Here is a 24842-nt window from a genome sequence, read left to right as displayed (position 1 = left end):
TAGTGTTTTTCTGCAAAGATCTGCCTTCTATGATCCAGACAGAGGCAGCCTCCAGTGGGTGCTGTAGCTGGTGGTACAGTAATTCGCATTTCCGTGGCATGCAGGGCAGGAAAGCGGAGGGAACATTCACTGAGGGCACATGACTGAATCGGGCACTGCTAAATGTGCAAAATGTGCAGCCTCACTTAGGTTCTGCCTAAAGGTATTTCACTCCACAGAGTTGGGTTTTGGAGGGCGAATGATATGCTTATTTTTTTTTTAATTTTTTTTTCAACGTTTATTTATTTTTGGGACAGAGAGAGACAGAGCATGAACGGGGGAGGGGCAGAGAGAGAGGGAGACACAGAATCGGAAACAGGCTCCAGGCTCTGAGCCATCAGCCCAGAGCCCAACGCGGGGCTCGAACTCCCGGACCGCAAGATCGTGACCTGGCTGAAGTCGGATGCTTAACCGACTGCGCCACCCAGGCGCCCCTGATATGCTTATTGAAGTATAACTGACATACAATGAACTGTGCGTATTTAAAGTGGCAATTTGGGGCGTTTTGACATAAATATACACCCGTAAAGCCATCACCACAATCAGAAGCCCCTTCATAACCCTTCCCCACCTACCCTGGCCCAGGGCAACCACGGCTCGGCTCTGTCATGGTGGAGGGGCTTCCATTTTCCAGAATTTCCCACGAACGATATCATAAAAGATGTCCTTTTCACCCGGCTTTTTCCACTCAGTGTGATGATTTTGTGATCCAGCCAGTTGTGTGTACTGGCATCTCCTCCGGTCACTGCCGATCAGTGCTCCATCGCGTAGACAGACAGCAATTTGTTCAGCCAGCCACCTGCTGAGGGACATTTGTGTTGTTTCCAGTCCCGGTTAGCACAACTGCTCTGAACATTCATGTCTAAGTTTTCTGACATACGATTCTTTCTATAAATACCAGTAAGTGGAATGGCTAGTCCACATGGTGCGTGCATGTTTAACCTTTTGGGAAACTACCAGCCGTTTTCCACATTCACATCTTCTTTAAGAGTTCTTTCCATATTTTCAGGGGTGCCTGCATGGCTCAGTTGGTTGGGTAACTGACTTTGGCTCGGGTCATGATCTCTCGGTTGGTGGGTTCGAGCCCCGTGTCAGGCTCTGTGCTGACATCTCAGAGCCTGAAGCCTGCTTCGGATTCTGTCTCTCCCTCTCTCTCTGTTCCTTCCCTTGCTCATTCCCTGCCTCTGTCTCTCAAAAATAAATAAACATTTTTAAATTTTTTTTTTTAAAGAGTTCTTTTCACGTTTTAGATGGGAGCTCTTTATCAGATATTTGTTTTCCTCCCAGGCTGTGGTTTAACTTTTTATTTCCTAAAAGGCATCTTCTGAAAAACAGAAGTTCTTTTTTCTTTTTTTAATTTTTTTAACGTTTATTTATTTTTTTGAGACAGAGAGAGACAGAGCATGCACAGGGGAGGGTCAGAGAGAGAGGGAGACACAGAATCCGAAACAGGCTCCAGGCTCTGAGCTGTCAGCACAGAGCCCGATGCGGGGCTCGAACTCACAGACCACGAGATCACGACCTGAGCCAGAGTCAGACGCTCAACCGACTGAGCGACCCAGGTGCCCCGAAAAACAGAAGTTCTTAATATCAATAAAGCCCAGCTTATCAATTCTTTCCTTTATAACTGTGCTTTTGATGACATACCTAAGAAATCTTGGCCTAACTGAAGATCATGAGGCTTTTAATCTTACGTCTGCTTTTCGTAGTTTTATAATTTAGGGTTTTATATTTGGACATATAATCTACTCTGAGTTCATGTTTGGGGAATGAGGTTGGGATTAGAGTTCCCTTTCTGCATATGGACATCCAATTTTTCCAGCATCAGTTCTTCAAATCTATCCTTCCTCTACTCCATTGCCTTTGCACCTCTGTCGAAAACCATTTACCCACATATGTGTGGGTCTATTTCCATGCGATGCTGTCGGGTCGTCTCCTGGACACCAAAATCACCGTCTTCATCAATGCAGCTTTAGAATTAGTCTTGAAATCACATAGTCTCAGTCCTCCAACTTTGTTCCTCTTTCTCAAAGTTGTTTTAGATATTCTAGGTCCCTCTCATTTCCATATAATTTTCAGGCTCTCCTTGTCAATTCCTAATAAAATTTCCATCCAAAAAAGTATGCTCAAGTTTTGATTGGTATATTGAATCTTCAGATCAATTTGGGGAGAACTGGCATTTTAATCTTCTGAACATATTTTCATATTACTCAGATCTTTGTCTCAGCAATTATAGTTTTCAGTAAACAAGGCTTGCACATCTTTTGTCAGATTTATCCCTAAATAGTTCATATTATTTCAATGCTTTTGGAAATTTTTTTTTCAAATTCTGTGTGTTACTTTCTAGAATATGGAAATTCAATATATTTTTCCATATTGGTCCTGTATCCCACAACCTTGCTGAACTCATGGATTAGTTCTAGTAGCTGTTTTTATTGACTGGAATCTAAGTGAAAGAAGCCAGGCCACAAGGAACATATACTATATTTTTCCTTCTTACATAAACCTCTAGAAAACATAAGCTAATCTGTAGTGACTGAGTATTAGCAGGGCTGGGCAGTGGGAGGAGGTTACAAAGGGCAACAGGAAACTTTTGGGGGTGATGAATATGTTAATTCTTTTCTTCCTGGGTAATGGTCTCCCACTTTTACACATATGTTAATTATATGTTAATTACTAATTATACACTTTGTTTTTTATGTTTATTTTTGAGAGAGAGAGAGAGAGCCAAAGTGCGAACATAGGAAAGGCAGAGTGAGAGAGAGAGAGAGAGAGAGAGAGAGAGAGAGCCAAAGTGCGAACATAGGAAAGGCAGAGTGAGAGAGAGAGAGAGAGAGAGAGAATCTGAACCAGATTCCAGCCTCTGAGCCATCAGCACAGAGCCCGACACAGGGCTCGAACTCACGAACCACAAGATCATGACCTGAGCTGAAGTCAGATGCTTAACCAACTGAGTCACCCAGGCACCCCAATTACACACTTTAAATATGTAGTTTATTTTGTCTCAAGCCTCAAAAAAAGTTATAAAAAAAAAAAAACTTTGCTAAGTAGGAACTAAATTTTCCCCTGATCCAAATACATGGAGTTATAGATGAAAATGCAAGAGACAACAGGAGGGAAGCAGAGGCCCACCAGGGCTGTCGCCTCCTTTAGGGCACGAGGAGGAGGGAACAGGAAGACAGTTCACCCCAGAAACCTATGCCAGAGAGAACGATGGGCTGAGTGACAGTGTTCGGTGCGTCCACAACTGTCTGAAAGACTTGATGACACACAGAATATACTGGCTGGGATCAGTCAGGAAGGACACTGTGGCCTGGATCTTCCCACATCCATGAGTGACTTGGCCATGACACAGGAGACCTGCTTCAACACGTTTTGATTTCCTACCATTACGATGCAGATGAAATTCTGTATCAGGAGTCACGAAAATCCATGATTCAAAATCCTTTTTGTAACACGAGGGTGATGATCCAAAATAAAGAAGGTGAAATTCACCAGGAATAAACGTAAAATACTAACATGTTCAAAAATCTAGTCCGTAAGTTCAGCATAAGTAACCTTACCTATGACCATTATCTTCTTATCAAACAGACCTAACAAGTCTCGCTGACCACAAGCCAAACATCAGAGAGTAAAGCATGTGAAAATAATTATGTTGAGGTCTATGCCACATTGGGAATAGGGCTCCCAGCCACGCCTCACAGTTTGGGAGGGACGTGAACAAGAGAGAGACGTCAGCAGGGAGGTTACTCTTGAAACAATCTGGATGAATTATACAAACAGGAGTGGAAGGAGCCCCACGTGTTGAACATGGAATGGGGTTCAGGATACCCTGGTGGTGGTTTCAGATGTGTGTGTCCATATAAATGAGATCAGACTGGTCTGTGATGATCAGAGACCAACATAAAAGCCCACAGGTGGAGATGGAGAAGGAAGAAGCCTCTGGAAACATGACGGGCCTCCTCACAGAACAGTGAGTGTCCTGTCCCCAGCAGTGTCCCAAGTCCTTCCTCGCGGGCGTCAGGGGGAGAGCTGCCTTATGGGATGAGGCACCTCACGGAGCTCCTTCCCAGCTCCAAGTCTGTGGTGGAAGGAGCTCGGAGGGGAACAGAAAAACATGACTATCTTGCTTTTCTGATGGCCTTGGTCTGGAGTGCTTCCAGCAGGGCTGTGGTCATGGATCTGATCTCAACATAAACCGCACAGCCTCTGCTGCACAGACAGCTTGACCTAACCTATCGTTTTTCCAGAACTGCAAACACGGTTCGCCAAAGGGAGAACGGTTCCCAGGGAACCCTCACCATGCAGGCCCCAAGTGGTCAACACAGGACTTGCACACAATGCCAGCGTGTCATTTACACCCGGAAAAAAATGCCCATCCGCGTTAGTTGCCATGGCATGCCTGGATGGAAGAAACAAAACACAAAACACCTCCGTATCCGGGGTTTTCTTTTCCTTTTAAACCCAAAGTTAAAGACATTATTTTTGTCACTGCGGGCTTGCTAAAGGAAGTCAGGCTGTGGGTTGATGCTGTGAGAATGACGTCTTGGGCTGGACTTCCCACAGGTGGAGTGCCGGCCACCTGCTGCCAGTGCGACACCTGCTATTCAAGCCAGGTGGGGCTTCGGCCCCATCTGACCTCCATGGTGGAAACTACTGGATTCATACAGCCATCAGGCAGCAGTGCCCGGATTCAAATCTGTCTGAAACCATCGCCCGTGCCCTTGTCCCTGGGCACAGCCCATGCTTTTGCTAAGAAGCTTTCTAAGAGGCCCAGTACGGCACAGTGGGGAAATGAAGGCAGGCTTGACTACGTGCTCCTCGGGGGCAGAAATGTTCTGATTCACCTCCGGATTCCCAGGGCCCCATGCAGTGCATGGTATGAGGTCGTCCCTTAAAAACCATTTGCCAGTTATGTGTTCAAGACGCATTTGTTCAATACACACTTGAGAACCAACATTGCCCTGCACACTATGGGGGACGCAAGATAAGGGACAATCCCTTTCCTCTTGGAATTTATCATTCGGAAGCTGGAAATCAGAGAAAGGCCTCCACAACAATAGAAGGGAAGACAGAGGCTTACATGTCCGTGATGAATGTCCGGGCTATCTCTCATGAACGAAGTAGGGTAGGAACAGTCCTACCGTACTGGCACTGCCACGGTCTAGGTCCCGGGCCAGGTGCTCTGCCCACGTTGCATTTCTCTCTCCCGACTTCAGCTTGATGAAACAAGCACACAGCACCGGCATTGTATAAGAAGCCAGCTTGTCCAACCTCCCATCAGAGGAAGACTCTGTCCTCCCCACAGCTCACCTGGCAATTGGCTGCCCAGCCTCTGTTCAAACAGCTCCAGGATTCAGCAATGGACCGGAGGGAGACAAAATGGGAGCACAATCCTCATGCTGAGAAGGAGGCCATGGCTACCATACAAAGGCCTGATTAGATCACAGGACCCAGAGCAGCGCCCACAATGAGAGGAGAGGAGAGCGGGCACCTATGAGGCTGGACACGCTGCCTTGAACCGCGGGCCTCACTGGTGTTCTCCTGCAGACCTCTGTTCCCAAACCCAGCACCTGCCTTGCTCGTGGCAGCTGGAGAAAGATTTGCCCCGGAAAACCCAGGCGGCACCGTCTGGGGGAGGGGAGGGCCCATGGCTGGAGGTGAGAGAGGAGACCTTTCAGATTCTGTGCTAGAACACGTCCCCGGGAAGACCCAGTCCCAAATCCTTCCCGGTCAGAATCTTACAGTTCTCGGCCACTGCACAAGGCAACCAACGTCAAGTACCGGCCCTTGGAGAAGCCAGTGCACGTTTTAAAGATCAAAGAGGGAGGAACAGATTGGCAAACGGCTCCTCAGCTGTCAAATGCACAATTATTGCTGAGACACAAAACATTCTGGAACTGAAGCCCAGAGAGAACAAAGCCTGAGTGTGTGATGCTGGTTTTTATGCCAGAAAATACAGAATCCAAGCGACTTCTGGATCTATCCCTGGGTGGCTGCTGGCAGAAACCTTTGTTGTTTCGGATTCAACAATAGAAGAGTTCTTTCTGTTTGCACACGGGTTAGTTAACGTCTGGGATGGAGGCAGAATGCACAAAAGCAGCCTTCTGTCATCTCTAGACAAATGACTGGGGTATTACCCATGCCTGCTAAGTAGACACAGAGAAATTAAACTTGTTCTTCTGGGCCGTAGAGAGCCATCACATCTCTTTCAGATCTTATTCCCAGATTAAAACAGAATAAAAGACCAAGCAGAGGTGTGCGAAGACAGTCTCAGCTTCTCTAACAAAGAGGCTCCTGCATAAAACCGTTAAGGGTGGCAGCTCCTGGGTCTAACTCCCACCAACTCAGTGCAAACACTCAACCCCAGCTTCAGGGCGGCCACGGAAGCACGAGATGCCTCAGGCACACTAGGTGGTCTGGCCCCATCCCATGATGAATTCAAAGTCTGGTTCTGATTCTCCACAGTTTGGAATGTCCAGGAGTCAACATGAGCTTTGGTTTCTGGAATTCTCAAGACTGCAACATAGCAATCCTGCCTGGGTCTCCAGCCTGCTGGCCTGTCTTAAGACCTGGGCCTTGCCAGACCCACAATCACATGAGCCAATTCCTTAAAATAAACCTCTCTCCTTTCCCCCTCTCCTCTCTGTCTCTCTCCCTGTAGGTGAGTTAACTACAGCCTCAACATGGTATGTGAAAGTTATCAGTAAGAATCTGGGTTGTTTTTTAATGAATTTTCATTGGTGAGATGTCTTTCTCTGACCTCAAGCTTCTATGAAACTGGACCACTTGGCCCACGTTTAATAGGGTTATCAATCAGCAATAATCTCAGCCTCAAACCACAGGTTGTATAACCAAAGGACATATGATGTGGTAAGTGGGGAAGGGGGCATCTGATACAGGCAGGGAACCAAGATATAATGTTTTATTCTTCTAATCAGAAAAATGTGGATTTATGGGAGGCAGCTTAGAAAAACTGAAAGACCAAAATAATCGCAGATATATATACACAAGATGACAACATAAAAGATTTTTTAAAGTAATAGTTAGACTGCATAAAAGAACTGATAAAACAGGAATCAGAGAGCTTTCTACCTTATCCTACGGTCTGGAATATTTTATGCAGCATTGTAATCAAATGTTCCTTAAAATGGGCTATCTCCTCAGCAAACTCCCCAGATTATTCACCCCAGAAATCTACTCTTTTATCCAGTGCAGTGATACTTGGTGCTGAAATAAAATATAACCATGGTAAATATTATTTTATGATATTAATATGATTATAGGGTTAGAAATCCAAGAGAATCAACCACAGCAACAAAACTACCTTAACAATAAGGAATTAACGAAGCATCCAAACTCAAACCTACCAAAATTATGAGATATCCTAAGGCTACTTTGCATCCTATATTTAATTGCTGGGTGTTCTTATAGTCTCTTATGTCACTTCTTTCCAATTTCCTAGTCAGCTGCACAGTACTGTGATCCTAAGAGTAGGAACAACCATTTATTGAGTGCCATGTACTCAGTTCCCAGGACTGAGCCACGTGATGTATATTATTTATTGCATATAATCTTAGCAATGTCCCATAAAGCACTACTTTCAGTTTGTGGATTACAATCCTAAAGTTTAGCAGGGCTAAATGTTTTACACACTGTTGCATTTACAGTGAATGGAGAACCTGGATTTCAGCCCACATTTTCTGGATACAGAGTCTGCTCCCTTCAAGGAAGGCACCTGTGCTGGGCATATGCCCACATGAACGTCAGCCAGATGACAAGCCAGGGCTTCAGCCAAGCGCCCTCACCTTCGCCCTCTATCAGGAATTACTGGCAGAAAGTTGGTTTGCGGGATGGGGGGCCTTACAGGAATGATGTCACCTACACAGAAAGGCTAAATATACCAGCAACCTACTTCAGACCCTGTGAATCTGAGCGCACGGACCCACAAAGTTCGGCTAACAAAGTAGCGACGTCTTCTCTCCCAGAGTAAACTTTGCCAGCACCTGCTCTACACTTTCAAAGATTAAAATGCACGCTGCTGCTTCAGTTATCTCTAACTCAACGTCTTTCTGGTGATGATCAGCACTATTTACTCAGAATGTTTCCTCCGTCACTTTATTTTTGTCCTCGCCCAGCTGACATTCTATTTTTCACTCATTTTTATTTAGTTCCTTTCACATTTTGTATTGTTTTATCTGGGTTCTTATTTTTAACTTTTATACCCATTTTAGCAGGATAGAGATGTTCTACCCTTTGCTCCCTTAAAGAATCGGTTCTCCAGCCTCACTGGGATTGGGTTGCAGATCAGGCTTCGTATCTACTGGCACATGACCACGGGAATGCTGGCAGAGGGCTGCCGGTTCCTGGGGCCACATCCTTCGTGGGCTCGTGACCTGGCCTCAAGCAAAGAGATCAGGCGTGGGGCAGAGGAGTCTGGCGGGCGGTACTCGGGGACCTTTTTTTTCTCCAGATTTAAGGAAGGGGAGGGATGAGCAGGTGGAAGGGAGAAGTCTCCAGCAGGCCACCTCCACACACAGCTGTGCATTTGCAGTCACTTTTTGCAAGTTTATCTGCTTATTTTGAGAGAGACAGAGGGAGACAGAAAGCACAGGCAGGAGAGGGGCAGGGGGGCAGAGACAGAGGATCCAAAGCGGGTTCTGCGCTGAGAGCTCAATCTCACACGGGGCTCAATCTCATGAACCGTGAGATCACGACCTGAGCAAAAGTCAGATGTCTAATCAGTAGAGCCACCCAGGCGCCCCCCACAGTTACTTTTAAAACAACTGACTGTATTGGGGCGCCTGTGTGACTCAGTCAGTTAAGGGTCCGACTTCGGCTCAGATCATGATCTCATGGTTTGTGAGTTCAAGCCCTGCATCGGGTTCTGTGCTGACTGCTCGGAGCCTGGAGCCTGCTTCGGATTCTTGGTCTCCCTCTCTCTCTGCCCCTCCCCTGCTCACGCTCTCTTTCTTTCGCTCAGAAATAAATAAACATTAAAAAAAAATTTAAACAGTGATTGTATATATGAGAAAGGTTCTACATACCCCCACCCGCCAAAAAAATGCAAATTTATATTCTTAAAAACGGGGTGTGCACATGAAAAGGTATCACTAATCATTAGGTAAACACAAATCAAAACCACATGAGACCCCACTCCACACCCATTAGGAAGGCTACTCTCCTATCAAGCACACAGAAAATAGCTGACAAGGATGTGGAGACATTGGGATCACCCAATGATCTACTACCAAATGATCTACCCAATGATCCCACCATTCAAATTCTGAGAATATCCCAAAGTGAACCGAAAGCAGGAGCCTGAACGGATATCTGTGTGCCCGTGTTCACAGCACCCTGTGCACAGCAGCCAGAGCTGGAAACGGAAGGTGTTGATTGACGAACGGATGGACACAACGTGTATACAGCGCAGTACTACTGAGCGTTTACGAGGAAGGAAATCCTGACCTGTGTTACAACACAGATGAGCCTGGAAGACATTATGCTGAGTGAGAGAAGCCAGACACAGAATAAATACTGTGATTCCGCTTACGCGAGGGTCTTAGTGAAGTTCACAGAGACTGAACGTACTCAAGAGCCAGGGAGGGGGAAAGGGGATTAGCAATGTTGGAGGAGGTGGAAAAAAATTTCTGGAGACGGATGGTGGTGATGCTTTCACAACACTGGGAATGTACTTAATGCCACCGAACCTGAAAATGGTTAAAATGGCAAACTTTCTGTTATGTGTACTTTACCACAATTAAAAAATTAAAATTCAAAAGGCACTATTAACTTATTCCCGTGGCCTCCAAACACAAACCCAGGGCAGACTTACCAGGGACCGGAGGGACCAGCAAGTCAAGAGACTGTCAGAGGGAGCATGTACCCTGGATGAGGCCCAGCGAGGCCAGCTGGGGGAGGGACCAGGGCGATAAGGAAAAGGTACCAAAGACCCAGATGTGGAGACAGGTATGCAAAGGGCTGTGGGGAAACAAACCACCGAGTTTCCCCGGCTAGCCTGCTTCCACCTCCAACATCACTAACTTCTTGGACTTTGTGAAACCATCGTAATGAAGGATCTGGGAAAGACAAGTGTGCACACACACTCGTGCACGCGTGTGCACATACACACTCACACACATATATACAGACTCGTACACACACGCACACAGATTCATGCACACGTGCACCTGCACACTCACACACACACGTGCGCATGCACACACAGCCTAACATGTCTATGTGACCGTACGTGTCACAGGCCGGATCAAAACTCGGGCTGACTTGTGCCAGCGATGAACCCTAAAACGGTGCTTTGCAGATGGAGCTCCGAGAATGGCTTTGCCCTTTGCCCACCTCATTTTCAGCTGCATGTCCCCTTGTCCCCGGGCCCCGAGTTTTCAGTAATGAAGGGTGACACAGGTACGGGACATCAGGAGAGAGGGGCTCCCCGGCATTAGTGCTGACATCACCTCTTCCCACCAGTGTCCAATGCAGACCTAAGTCACCTCACGGTCTAGTGCTCCATGGGGGGCAAAAGTTCACAGGGAGACACCTGGCAGTTCCCACCCTAACCAGTCCATCAAAGCCATCATCCCCAACACTGGAGCAAACGGACGTTCTGTGCCTCCTGAGAATGATGTACCGAGAAGGACCCAGCACTCTGTTGTCCCGCTGCCCAAAATGCAGAACTGGAATCTAATCATTAGGAAACATCAGACAAACCCAAACTGAGGTAGTCTTCAAAAATATCAAGACAGACAAGAAAAGTTTAAAGCACTATTTCAGATCTATGGAGAGGATTCTGAGAAGGAACAGAAAGATCCACAGAAGGCATGATGGGACAACTGACAACTTCTGAATATGCACTGTGTACCAGGTCGTATTGTCAAATCAAAGTAAGTGTGTTGATTTCGATACCATAATGTGTGACACAGATACAAAGAAGAGAACCCCATGCGAAGGTGGAGGCAGAGAGATAGGTGCTGCGTCTACAAGCCAAGGAGTGCCAGAGATGGCCAGAAAACCCCATCTGGGGAGACGGACAGATTCCCCTGCATGGCCTCAGAGGGAACCCAATTGCCCACACCCGGCCTCTGACCTCCGGCTTCAGAGGAAAAATGTGAAAGGTAAATATCAGGGGTTATGGGCCTCCCCAGTCTCTGGGTGTTACAGCTGCCTGGGCTGGCTGAGTTTCCGTATCTGCTCTCAGTGAAGCAGGAGGGAGGACCCTGACCTGAGTGGCGTGGCAGGTGGATCCCTCCAGTTTGGGGATTAATAAAGACCCCAGGAGGAAGAGGCAAGGAAGAAGACAGAAGAGTGGCTGAGGGCAGGGTGGCGGCAATGGTGGAGGTGGAGGCAGACAGACTAAAGACTTCTTTAGCGCGAGCCAGCCAGGACTCAGGCGAGCGTGGGTCTGAGCCTGAGTAACCGGAAGGACAGAGACTCAGTCAGGTTTAACTGCAGGGGCAGGTCTGGGGAGGAAATCAGGCATTCTTTTTGGACAAGAGGAATCAGGATGTCCACAAACATCCAAGTGGCATCATCAGCCAGGCAGCGGATCGCACTAGCTGTGGGTCACGAAGGGGCTGGGCCTTCTGAGTCGCTGGTAGGGAGGGGGACTATGGCAGACCATGCCCTGCGGCACCCCAGCTTCAAGAACACAAGCAGAAGGAGGGTGTCCAGGTCTAGGGGTGGCTGCCAGGTGTTGGTGTTTGAACACAATGGAAGGGTGTTTGACTTCTACGAGCTGTGAGATTTCCCAGCACCTCCGATCCGGGGCTCCTCGGCAACAAGAACTGATGACTCTCTGTTTCCGTGTCCCCGATGCTCCTCTGCCCACTCTCCTCCATGCTTATCCTGTGTGCCCCAGGGCAGTGGTCTCCTCCAGGCTCATTCTGTGTGCCCCAGGACAGTGGCGGGCTGCAGACATCAACCTCAGGCACTGGGGATTTGAAGACCAGTCCCTCTTCCCACCTCCTGCTTCCTTAACCCCTTCCATCAACTGTCTGCCTGCCACACTCGAAGAGCCGCCGGACTGCAGAGGAGCCCAGCAGCCTGGAATCCGTGCTACTGCCCGTCGGGGGCTCCTGAAGGAGGAGGGGAGGGAGAAACCACCCTGGCTCCACTCTGACCCCTGCTCGAAAAAAGGTGCCACCACCAGGTCTGTCAAGTCTTGGAGATTGAGCTTTGGGTACTCGACTGGTTCCTCCTACAGCAGCTGGAGGGAAAGAAAAGCAAGGCCACGCTGCCCAGCAGACTCAATGCCCACATCTCCGCTGTCCGCCGACACGCTCACTGTGCCCGATGAAGGGGGGCAGCGGACCTCTCAGGTGGAGGTAGGAGAGTAAGCGTCTCAGGAAATCCAGCTCTCACCCCGGTGGAGCCTTGTGCCACGTGCAGGGAGACCCAGAAAACACCCTTTGCTGACAGAACCTAAGCCCAAGCTAAGCATCTCTCCCAGCAACCTCTCGCTACACGTCAGCGCTTCAGACAGAACTGCATGACTTCTAAGCACATGGAAAGAATCAGAAATCCAACCAACGGCCCTTCCCTAGGTAGGAAGGGGAAGAAAGGGGAAAACAAAATGTGTAGAGGGAACACTTTTCTCAACAACTTGTCACCAACAGGGGATGTATAATTTAGAGAAATATGAATAAATGGGGAATTTGTTCATAATTGGCAATTAATATAGGCTCGTGATGCTAATCCAAAGTTAGGAGGTGACCAGAATTGCCTCTAATGACTTGTAATTGGGTTAAGTTGAGGCTGCTGGTTCACATCCCATAGAGCAGGACGCCATGGGTGGGGGTAGTGCGCGTCGCACACACCAGGTTAGGGCCCTGCCACCTTAGGGACACAGGACAGGAGAGGGGGATGGACGCACGCTATGGTGACTTTGGCCAACAGTTCGGCGGCCCTCTCAGAGCTACGGCTCAGCCCAGGACAGAGCCTCTTCCACTCCGCTTGCAGCAACAGCCCACAGAGCCCACCACGTGTCAGGGGCAAACAGGCTTGGAATCACAAGACCGCGGACAGGTTATTACGTGAGAGGCACCGGGGACTGCAGGTAAGCGTTGTCATTTTCTGCAAACCACCTCTCATGGTGTCGAGTTCACTGAAGTCATTGGTTCAACTGACTAACCTAACATCTGCAGGTGTCCCAAACACACCTGCACAGGTGCCTGCACAGACCGTCCACACAGATGTCAACAGCATGTAGCCTTCATTCTGGGCTGACTGCACCAAGCATTCAGTGACCCCTCACGTACTCACCTTACCATCTGCTCAGCAGCCCTACGGAGGCGGCCTGCAGTTCTCACCTTTGGAACATGAGGGAGACAAGGTCTGCCCAGTCTCGGAGCTGGTCAGTGTCTGAGCCAGGATGGCCTAGCCCTTGACCTTTGAGCCACCCCTACCTAGAAAGCAACCACCTCCAGCAGGTGGCACCGTGGTCTCCCTCTATTCGTGTTGCAAGAGCAGGCTTCGGAGGAATCAGAGCATCAAAGAATGAAGTTAAGTCACACTCAGCTCAGACTGCAGGTTTCGGAACATTCTGCTGAACAGCCAGCAGGCAGTAGGAATACAGATCTAAGCATAGCAAAGAAGGAAGTCCAGTAGTAAAGGTTTCAGGGTGAACTAAGGTACAAGTTGTAGTTGAAGACACAAGAATGTAAAGAAAAAATGAAGAAGACTGAAGACAGAACGTGAATGCTTGTTTAAATGCTCACCATAGTCCCACCCCAAGGTCAACTGGTTCCTGAATAACCTAACCTGTGCACTCTTTCTTCTAGTAATACAGATCCTTGTGTTTGCAGTCCTAGAGAAGTGGCATTTTTCCTGCTCAAATCCCAGATTTTGAAAAGAAAATTAATGGGAGGAAGGCAAATTGTCATCTTTATTTTTTTTCTTTTTTAAATTTATTCATTTAAATTCAAGTTAGCTAACATATTGGTTTCCAGAGTAGAACCCAGTGATTCATCACTTACATATAACACCCAGCACTCATCCCAACAAGTGACCTCCTTAGTACCCATCACCCATTTAGCCCATCCCCCCATCCACCTCCCTTCCAGCAACCCTCAGTTTGTTCTCTGTATTCAAGAATCTCTCATGGTTCACCTCCCTCTCTGTTTTTATCTTATTTTTCCTTCCCTTCCCCTCATTTTGTTTCTTCAATTCCACGAGTAAAATCGTATGATATTTATCTTTCTCTGACACTCTAGCTCTATCCATGTTGTTGCAAATAGCAAGATTTCATTCTTTTTAATCACCGAGTAATATTCCTGTGTGTGTGTGTGTGTGTGTGTGTGTGTGTATACACACACCATATCTTCTTTATCCATTAGTCAGTCAATGGACATTTGGGCTCTTTCCATAATTTGGCTATTGTGGATAGCACTGCTCTAAACATTGGGGTGCATGTGCCCCTTCAAATCAGCATTTTTTAATCATTTGGATAAATACCTAGTAGTGTAATTGCTGGGTTGTAGGGTAGTTTTCTATTTTTAATTTTTTGAGGAACCTCCATACTGTTTTCCAGAGTGGCTGCAGCAGTTTGCATTCCCACCAACAGTGCAAAAGTGTTCCCCTTTCTCTGCATCCTCCCCAACATCCATTGTTGCCTGAGTTGTTAATTTTCACCATTCTGACAGGTGTGAGGTGGTATCTCATTGTGGTTTTAATTTGTATTTCCCTGATGATGAGTGATGTTGAGCCTCTTTTCATGTGTCGGTTAGCTATCTGGATGTCTTCTTTGGAAAAGTTCTGTTCATGTCTTCTGCCCATTTCTTAACTGGACTTGTTTTTGGGGTGTTGAGTTTGAGACGTTCTTTATAGATTTTGGATACTAACCCCTCATGCAATATGTCATTTCCAAATATCTTCTCCCATTCCATCAGTTGCCTTGTAGTTTTGTTGATTGTTTCCTCTTCTGTGCAGAAACTTTTTATCTTGATGAGGCCCCAACAGTTCGTTTTTGCTTTTGTTTTTGTTTCCCTTGCCTCTGGAGATGAGTCTAATAAGAAGTTGTTATGGCCAAAGTCAAAAAGGTTGCTGCCTGTTTTCTCCTGTAGGATTTTGATGATTTCCTGTCTCACATCTAGGTCTTTCACCATTTTGAATTTATTTTTGTGTCTGGTGTAAGAAAGTGGTCCAGTTTTATTCTACATGCCACTGTCCAGTTTTTGCAGCACCATTTACTGAAAGAGACTATCTTTTTCCCATTGGATACTCTTTCCTGCTTTGTCAAAGATTAGTTGGCCATATGTTTGTGGGTCCATTTCTGGGTTGTCTATTCTCTTCCACTGATCTACATGTCTGCTTTTGTGCCAGTACCATACTGTCATCTTTAAAACAAGAACTTTTAGAATCTAGGATTATGTTTTAAAAAAAAAAAAAAAAGCAATGGTATACTTATAACATCTCCTCTGGGATCCCTGGAAAAGATCAAATAAAGACTTCCAGGCAAACAGAGAGAAGGCACAAAGGACACCACCACAGCTCCCCTGCCACCGGACAGGAAGTGACGCCAAGCTCACACCCTAGTCCACATGGTGATCAGCAGACATCGTGTACTAGGAGTTAGGGGAGGAGCCCCAGCATGGAAAATGAGGCCACAATGCCTGAGCATTTAAGAAAAAGGGAGAACTCCAAGCTGTTAACTCCCTGCCACAAACATTAGATGTCTCACAAAAGTCATGGCTAGAGTCACCAACAGTCCCCTTGCTGTTACAGCCAGCAGCCTCTCTGCAGATCAAGCCCGGCTCCCAACAGCATTTCACACTTCATGTGTCTCTTCAGTTCTGGCTGCTCCTGCCACCTCCCACCTCCACACTGGTGTCCACAGGGCTTGTTACACATTGTCTCATATTCTCACTCCTCATGCCCTCCCTGGCTGAGGAAGCTGCTCCTGACTCTGCCTCCATCACTCGGTCTCCCCCACACTCAGCCAATCACCACATCCTGTCAATTTTGGTTCCTAAACATTCCCAAATATCCCTTTTCCCCATCCCAACTGTTTGCCCACATCAGATCACCAACATACCTTATCTGATTCCGCAGAAGACTCCTCACTAATCTTCTCCTCCATCCTGGAAGCACCATACCCCACCTCACTGTCCCTCCATCCAAGTATGCATTCACCCATCCACCCATCCACCCACCCTTCTACACACCCACCCCTCCCTCCATCCATCCACCAGCCTATCCACCCACCCACCCATCCCTCCATCCATCTATTCTGTTGGAGAACAAGAAGCCGGAGGCACCAAAAGAATGTCCTGAAAGAAAGGGACAGAGCAGCAAGAAACTGAAAGCAGCTTCATTCCCAGGACAGAAGACCACCAGGACTGCTCGTTCTCTCCAGAAGGACGTCATACGGGTGCCAGGCCTGGGGATAAGAACGTTTTGTCTGGGGCCAGATGTACTCATGACCCAGTCAGTATGGAATACGCTGCAGGTGCAAGACCTGTCAAGATGCCAAATACTATGTTGCACGTGCTTGCTGTCATCAATTTGCAAAAATAAAAGAGGCTTGAGCCAGGGGACTGATGCTTCAGCTCCTGGAGAGTCTCGGCCCCCTGCTTTCCAGTGTCTCATCACCACACCTTTAGGACCTGTCTCTCTACACTATTCCCCCATCCATCTATCATCCATCTGTCACCCACCCATCCATCCACCCACCTATCCACACACCCATCCATCTATCCACGATCTGTCCACCCATCCAACCACCCACCCATACATCCACCCGCCCATACACTTTTCCATCAATCTACCTATCCCTCAGTCCATTCACCTATCCACCCACCCACACATCCATCTCCCTATCTACACATCCCCCTACCCATCCACCAATCCTTCCATATGATAGTCATACCACAGTCACTGTGCACCACCTAAAGAGAAGTCTTATCTTTTCTTACAGTGGCTCCTCACTGCTCATGAAGTAAAAACTTCTCAAAGTGATAGACAAGGTCCTTCATTATCACTTCTTGCTTACTGTCCTGATAGCATTTCTTGCTATCTTCCACCCGTGCTCTCCAAGGGCTGCACAAGGAGTTCATCTCATTCTCAAGCAGGTGCTCCAAGTCTCTCACTTCTGTCCAGTGCTCAGCACAACCTGTCACAAGGTGCTGTCCTGACCACTCTAGGACCTTCCAAGTCAGCTTTCAGGTCTTAGCCAAGCTGTGACTTTCTTGGAGAACACCCACCCCTCCCAACCCTACTCCAAGTCTAGAGCAATAACGGTGTCAACCTCAGAGCATTTTTGTGGGCATCAATGAGATTATGCCTGTCAAACACTCAGCACAGGTCAAAACCTGGGAATGTTCAAAACCTGGGAATGTTCAAAACCTGGGAATGTTCAAAACCTGCCAGCTACTGTAACTGCGCTTTGAGTTCCTCCATGAAACCAAATATCCCACCGATGCAACCTATCCCAACCCCACAAGATGGGCTTCCTTAGAATCTATTCACACCTCTGCCACAGGTCCTCTCACACTACAGATGTTTTATCTCTTTTTAATCTGCATCTCCCTCCCACTAACTTGAGTCCCTCAAGAACAAGGGCTGGCACAACTCCTGCCTGGAACGTAGGCGTCAATGCACATGATGAGAACCCATCTGCGTACTGTTACCACCGTCTCCTTCCAGAGGCGGCAATGGGCTTGGAAAAGTTACGAAACTAACCCAAACTCACCTTGTAATTAAATAAAATTCACCCTCTGACAAACTGCAGTGCACAATGCACTTCCCACGAGTAAGAGTTTGCTAAAATAGAAAGAATAAAGGGGTATTCCAGCCCCCCAAAAAGGCACATGAAAAGTGCAGAGCCTTGAAAGGGCAGGGTCGGGGGGGACACAGGGTCAAAGTGCACAGCTGGAGTGAAGAGAGCACCTGGGTGAGGCGAGGGAGGCAAGCCCAGGAGTGGCATGGCGTCTGAGTGAAGGGTCTTCATCCACTGGCTTCTTCCTGCACACAACTGGGGGCCAACAGAGCCACGAAGAAGAAACTGGAAAGAGGAGGGTCTTGCGGGGAGACCAGTGGCTGACAGGGTTGACTGTGATGAGGAGCTAGCGCAGGGCTGATGCGGCATCTGATTGAGAGACACAAAGATGTGGGCTGTGGGAGGGGAGGGCAAAGCTGGTGGAATCAAGGGCAACGTGACGCCACGGGACGGGAGAGGTGACGAAAAGACACCATCAGATGGAAACGACCAGGGTGGGAGACAGAGGACGAGGACAGCTCTCCTACGTCAGGTCTGAGTGCCGGGAAAACTCCCAAGCAGAGGTGCCTAGCAGGACGTAGGTTCTGGGCCTCGAGAGGTGTCTGGCTCGGTGTCCGTCTCGGGAGTCACCAGTGCCCGGATGGATGAACATCCTCCAACAACACTGTGAACCAGAGGAGGGAAAGAGCAGAGGAGGTGGGGCTCACGCAGGGCACGTGTGTGCATAAGGAGCTGGTCGGCAAACAGCAAGAAAGGGAGAGAGGGAGAGAAACCTCAAGGTCAGACTGACGATGTCCTTGAATGTTAAACTCAGGAAGTTGTATCATTTTTAAGTGAGCTACCTAAACCTTATTTTTGTCATTCCAGACATCTATGCTGCTTTTTCTGATAAGCAACAGTTTGTTAGAATGAGGGTACACACGACAACTTTCAACATATACACTGGTGTCAAGTGCGTTTGTGTGGAGCGATGGCACATATACAAGGAGGAAGTTCGGGAAGTTTATGGCCACTCATTTCTGACCAGCTTTGGAAGCTTCCTGGATCATGACGCAAGGCACCATGGAAGATGCACCTGTTCAGAGGAGTGAGTGAACGAATAAAAGCACTTCCATCTGTGCCAGATGCTCTTTTGCACAAAATTTCACCCAGGAACACAATAAAGAGAACACCAGCTACACGCTTTTTCTTTTTTGACATTCCCAAAGCAGAACTCACCTGCACATCCTGACTGTAGTGTGACGTCAAAATGTGTGGTATTGCCACTGGCAGAGAGTGATGACGAATGTGCTCTGTCTGGAGAGATGCGAGACCTAACAGAGGTCAGAATCAAAGTGTAATCAAAGGTTTGGGGAGAGGGCAGAAAGGGCAGAGAGCAGTGGCTTGTTCACAGAAAGGAAAAGCTTGGCCTAGAGGTGGCTGTTGGGCAATGGGAATGCCAGGCAGAAGTGGGGGGGGGAGCCCTGGACGGCAGCCCAAAAGGAAGAAGCAGTAAGCAGGCAGGGTATGCTACATGGGGGACGGTAAGTACTGGAAGGTGACAGATCATGGGGGCATTTGCAAGAGCAAAAGCAATGGGGCTGCCAGGACCAGTGGGGAGTCATGGATGTCAACCCAAACAAGCCAGCACGCACCAGGTGGAAAGACACTAAACAGTTCCCAAGAGAGGCACAGAGTAGGCAGGTTTACGTTGGCTGCAGTCACACTGGGGTCGGTGAGGGCTGCATGCCAGGCTCAGCGACACAACCCAGGAGACCAGTGGAACCGCCCCAGCTAGAGGGCAGCTCTTCCCACAGGATGGGGACAGCTGTGAAACACAGTGACAACACAGGGAATCGATGGGGTGCAGCTAACCTTGACTTTGGTTTTTAACAGAACTAGTCTGCAAAAGCCACAAGGCTTGTTGCAAAGAGGTGCTTAAGGATAAGGGGCAACAAGATCATGATACACAAAAGAGAAACACAGAGAGGCTTGGGGGAACCAAAACTATTGCGTTAATTATCCCAATGTAGATCAGTAAAATCTAGCTCTGACAAAGGTAATCTTTAATTAAAATAACTCTATTTCTACAACAAAGATTTTAAGAAAAATAGACTTCTAAACGGAACATTTTTCTCCAGGTTACACCTCAGCATTTTATAACTAGTAAAACAGGACTTTCAACAACTGTGGGAAAATACTTTCTGTTCTTCCTAAACACAGTGATAAACTCAGCTTCATGATAAAAGATACACAACGCATACAGTTTTAACTTGGATTTTTAAAGTAACGGTCATGTAAATATTCACTGGCTTATTCTTTATCTCCCTAACAAGACACAATGGCTATCCCAAGATTTGTTCTCTCAGAGCAATGGTTTTCTGTTGTCTCAAACTTCAATTTAGAATTATAACTTCTATTCGGCACTGCATTAAAGATTCTGGGACTTTTGGTTACTAGACTATAATTCTATGCCTACAATATTAGACAACAGTTGAAGGAAAGAAAAGCACCTGGGGTGACTCTGGCTTGGGTAACAGGCAAATGGCAGCAGCATTATCTGTGAGAGCAGGTCAAAGAGGAACATTAAGTTGGGCAGAGAACAATCAGGTTAGGTGCTCATGGACACTGCAGTGGAGGTAGGTAAGCCGCTCTGACATCCAGCCTGGAGTTTGGGAAATCGTGCTTGTAATTCTTTGGAAGATATGAACCTCGCAGCAGCAACCAAAGTCATGGAAGTTAGCGAGGGAGCCGGGGTGTAGGCACTATGGGAACAGAGAGGGCTCACTTATCCAGGACTTTAAACAGGGGCCAGCTGTTCAAGGGACGTCCCTAAAGAGAGCGAGAAAGCAGCAGTGAGAAGTAGAACCAGAGGAAGTGGTACCACGGAGGCCAAGGGGGTAGGGGGAGTTTCAAGGAGGGTGTTGTCAACGGGGTTGAATGCTCTAGAGGGGCACAAGCAAGGGAAATAGAAAGTCTCCATCGGATATAGCGGTTAGGGGGACGTTTGTGACCACAGCAACACACTTATAGTTCTAGTCACCAAAATATCCTTTCCTGATGTCAAGTTCCAGGATTGTGGGGAGGTGATCAGAACTTTCAGAACCTCAGCCTCTCATGACCACGAGGTCATACAACAATAATGTAAGTTTCATGCTCCCCCCCCCCCACCCCAGTGACTGGCCAACTCTGGAACGTCATTTTGAACAAGATAAAAAATGATGGTGATGGGTTATAACCCACTGAGTAAACAAGAATTAAAGAATCTGTACAGATGTAAATAAATAATAAATGGGGTAGGGGGAGAGAAAGCTCTTCCTTACAGTGGAATGCCCATGTTTGTCTCTGCAAGACATACGTTTTGTCATGTTGTGTTATATCACATTACGTCAATAAAAAATACCTAAGTAATAGACCTAGAAGAAATGAGGGGTTAGAAAATCACCAAAAGGTGCTAAAATTGTGGATAAAAGTTGAATGAGGTACAGAGTATGTCCAAATGTATGTGTCAACAAATTACTAATACAGTAAAATGTAACTGCACAGTAAAGAATCCTGAGAGGCACCACCTTAACCAAATGCTCAGAGCCAACATGCCCAGGGTTAGAGCAACCAACCTCAGGCCTCCCGGAGGGAGACAAGGTGCTGGAACAACAGCCATGCCCCATGGCAGAAGCACCTGACAAATCCAAAACATGGCCTATCTTCGAAAACATCAAGGTCAAGAAAGCCCAGGAAAAGCTACGGAACTGTTCTGGATTGAAGAACACGAAAGAAACAAGCCACCTATATGCACTTACTGACCGTGGGTCAGAGCTGGATAGGAGAAATAGCTGTATTCGATGTCCCTGGGCCAAGTGGTGGCATCTGAACGTTGCCTGTGCGTTAGACTTATGGTACTAAATCCCTCACCATGTCTGAATCCCAGGAAAGCCTGGCAAAGCTTGCTGACCAGCTCCCTCCCCCCAGAGTTTCTGATTCAGCAGGTCTGGGGGGGGGGGTGCAAATACGCATTTCCAACATGTTTCTAGGAGATGGTGACACTGCTGATCCAGGGACCTCACCTGGCAAACCACTGATTTAATAGTACGACCGGGTAAACGTTAAGTTTCCCAGTGTTGCTAAGTACAGTCTGTGTGTGTGGAGGAATGTCTTGTTCATAGTAAGTGCACACTGGGGTAGCGGCTTGACTTAATCTCAAATGGTTCCAACTGCGCGTGTGTGTGTGGAGAGAAAATGATGAGTGGTACAAAACGTAAATGATGAACCTAACTAAAGAGCATATGCAAGGCTACTGGACTGGTGCAGGTTTTAAGTCTGCAACTACATCCGCATTGGCCAAAATTATTTAAAAGTAAAATTCACCCCTTCTACAGTTCTTCCCAATCATGACAGCTGAATGCTCTCTCTGATTCCACTAACAGGAATTCCAATGCCTGCAAGGGAGGGAACAGAATGTGCTCTTGTGTTTCTCAGCACCGCAGCTCAAGAGTTCCATGGTACAGAAGAACCCCAGTGAGTCTAAGAACACCTCAATTTGTAAGCTCTGGGATGTGTGCGTACCTTTTTCTGGAGAGAGGATCGTTAGTTTTCAATGAAGAATACTGAACTATAGTATATACCAAAAAAAATGGTTTAATGCAGAACATAAGATACCGGGGACTCAAAGCAAAAAGAAAGCCCCTCTTGCACTCTCAACTCGATTCAGCGAACCCTGGCTGCAAAGCTGACAATGACCCAGGAAACCGCTGTACAGATGCTCACCGTGGCCATCCTTCCTGGCCAGTGGGTTCCCAGGCCCTACTGGTTGTGAAAAATTTAGACTAACAACCCGTCATATAACGTGTAACCGTATGCCCGAGGAAAAGAGCAAAGGACTTCCTCTCTGTACAAGAAAGTCTAAGTAACTCAGCAAAGGTTGGTTCATTACAAGTGCACAGACACAAAGCGGGACTCTGCTGACCCAGTGGACTTCGGTGGCTGCAGAGTCTGAACACAAGGATGGTTTTCAAAGTCCTCTCTCTGAGGTTATCTTGGCCATAGCTTGGACAGGAAAGGACAAGCCTGTCACTAGTGCCTCTGTGTTCACATGTCCTCAGGCAGATGCGTAGAGCAGACCATCCTGTAATCGCTGAGACCTGCCCAAAAGACTCCGTTCTCCAACACCTCCCTCAACCCCCAGCGCAGCATGTTATAAAGGCGCTCACAAAACACAAAGCCCTTCTGTGTAAAGAACTGCACATCACAGCGACTGCCTTCCTGACTGGGCACCTGCAGGCACAGGTAACACAAGGAGGCGTGGAGCAGTCCCATTTCCACAGTGAGGCCATGGTCAGCCGGGAGTGCCTGGTGGCTTGAAAGCAGGTGGAGTGGACCCTTGGGGAGCGGGGGGTAGTTCTCAGTCTGGCATCGATTTCCACATTAACTCCCTGTAATCACGTGACACCATTAATTACCTGCCCCCTTATTCTGCAGGCAACACATGAGGAGAAATCTTGCTACTGTCCTGTGAACACACTGCCCGGTCCCCATTCCCCGCAGGGCAGTAAATTCTGCCACTTTCTGCTACGAATATCACAGAGGCCCGGAGCAGGCTGAGACAGACCTTTAATTCACCAAGGGGAGATTTATGGCAGGAACGGCGGCATGGCGAACTCTGTACGAACACCAGGTGGAATGAAAGCTGGGGGTGAGCGGCAGCCAAGGGCTGCAGGGTCCGGGCTGGAAGCTTCCAGGCATTGCCATCCTTAGAAAACCTGAGGGATGTTCTAAGGCCTTCTCCATCTTGAGCAGGGTCACCCTCCAACAATGCAGCCGTCCTTGGTCGGGTTCTCTGAGCCCCACCTCCAGCACCCACAGGTTACGTGTCACAGGGTCTTCTCGTGGACACTTTTCCACAGCTTGTTAGATTGACGACGGAAGAGAAAGTCTGGAGTTGAGAAAACTTTTTTTCCAAAATGTCTCCTTCCTACGACGGTGGGGGGAATACAAGCTTTAAGAAAGTATGATTTTGGAGCCCGAAGGGGAGCCACTGGCTAGAGCACATCACACTCACTTTAATCGGAAGACCCCATGGGACCCGGTGTCACACCTGATGGTGGAACCACAGCCAACTTTGGGGTCTCCCTTGGCCACCATCTCCTCACCCACGAAACAAGGACCATAGCACCTTCTTCCCCGGTCACTTGTACAGATTGAAGGAAACAGTATTTAGCAAAGCACCAGGTGCACACGAAACACTCAGTAAACGCCAACCATCTTCTCTCGTACGCCAGGCAAGACCGCTCACACAGCTCTCCATCCCTTACAGACCGCGGCCACATCTCCTTCCACGGAGCGGCCAGGTGACATGCCCCACGGCAACCAGAAGGCTGTCTACCTGCAACACCCACCTCTGACGGAGTCTCTACTTCCCTTGGTCAAAAAGTCTCCAATCTTGGGGCACTTGGGGGGCTCAGTCGGTTGAGCATCTGACTTCAGCTCAGGTCATGATCTCATACTCCGTGAGTTCAAGCCCCGTGTCGGGCTCTGTGCCAACAGCTCAGAGCCTGGAGCCTGCTTCGGATTCTGTGATTCCCCCTCTGTCTGCCCCTCCCCTGCTCATGCTCTGTCTCTCTCTGTCTCAAAAATAAATTAAAAAAAAATTTTTTTTAAAGTCTCTAATCTTAACAACAGAGGCTCCATTTAGAGTACAAGAGTTCATTTTCAAACGCCATTGTAGGGAGCAAGGTGCCTGTGGGTTCTGAGTGGCCTTGGGGCAGGGAGGACGTGGACCCCGGGGGCTGCAGGACTTGAGAGGGGGGCTCAGAAGAAAATGCCCATCAGCGGGTACCACGGACATTCAGACGCCTGAGCCTCCTTGGGAACTATGGGAAAGAGTCGTTGGGTGTCAGAGAAAATTGTTGAACAATTGGGGACACTCCTCACAGACTGAACCTCCACCGAACTCTCCCATCCGTGAGGAGTCCCTCCTGGCTCCCACTTGTTCTGAGTCCATAACCCACCATTTGTGTTAGCTCACACAGTCTCGGGAGGTTTGGGATGAGTGACTGGGGCCCACAATGCAAGGTAACCAGAGAACCTTTGCCGAGGACTA

The 24842-nt window shown here is 47.9% G+C and overlaps 2 long non-coding RNA genes across 2 annotated transcripts in view; both read right to left on the bottom strand.

The window, feature by feature from the left end:
• Positions 1–24842, bottom strand: part of LOC123384983 — a 396740-nt gene that overhangs the window by 369784 nt on the left and 2114 nt on the right. The window lies entirely within an intron of this gene.
• Positions 17244–24305, bottom strand: LOC123384985. Its single transcript, XR_006596872.1, has 3 exons — positions 18986–24305; positions 17412–18136; positions 17244–17377 (listed from the first exon to the last, which is right to left on the bottom strand). It is a non-coding gene; the product is annotated as an uncharacterized LOC123384985 (long non-coding RNA).

This window comes from Felis catus, chromosome A1 (genome assembly GCF_018350175.1).
Source record: "Felis catus isolate Fca126 chromosome A1, F.catus_Fca126_mat1.0, whole genome shotgun sequence".
In the NCBI taxonomy this organism is placed as follows: Eukaryota; Metazoa; Chordata; class Mammalia; order Carnivora; family Felidae; genus Felis; species Felis catus.
This window is presented reverse-complemented; position numbering and strand designations above follow the sequence as displayed.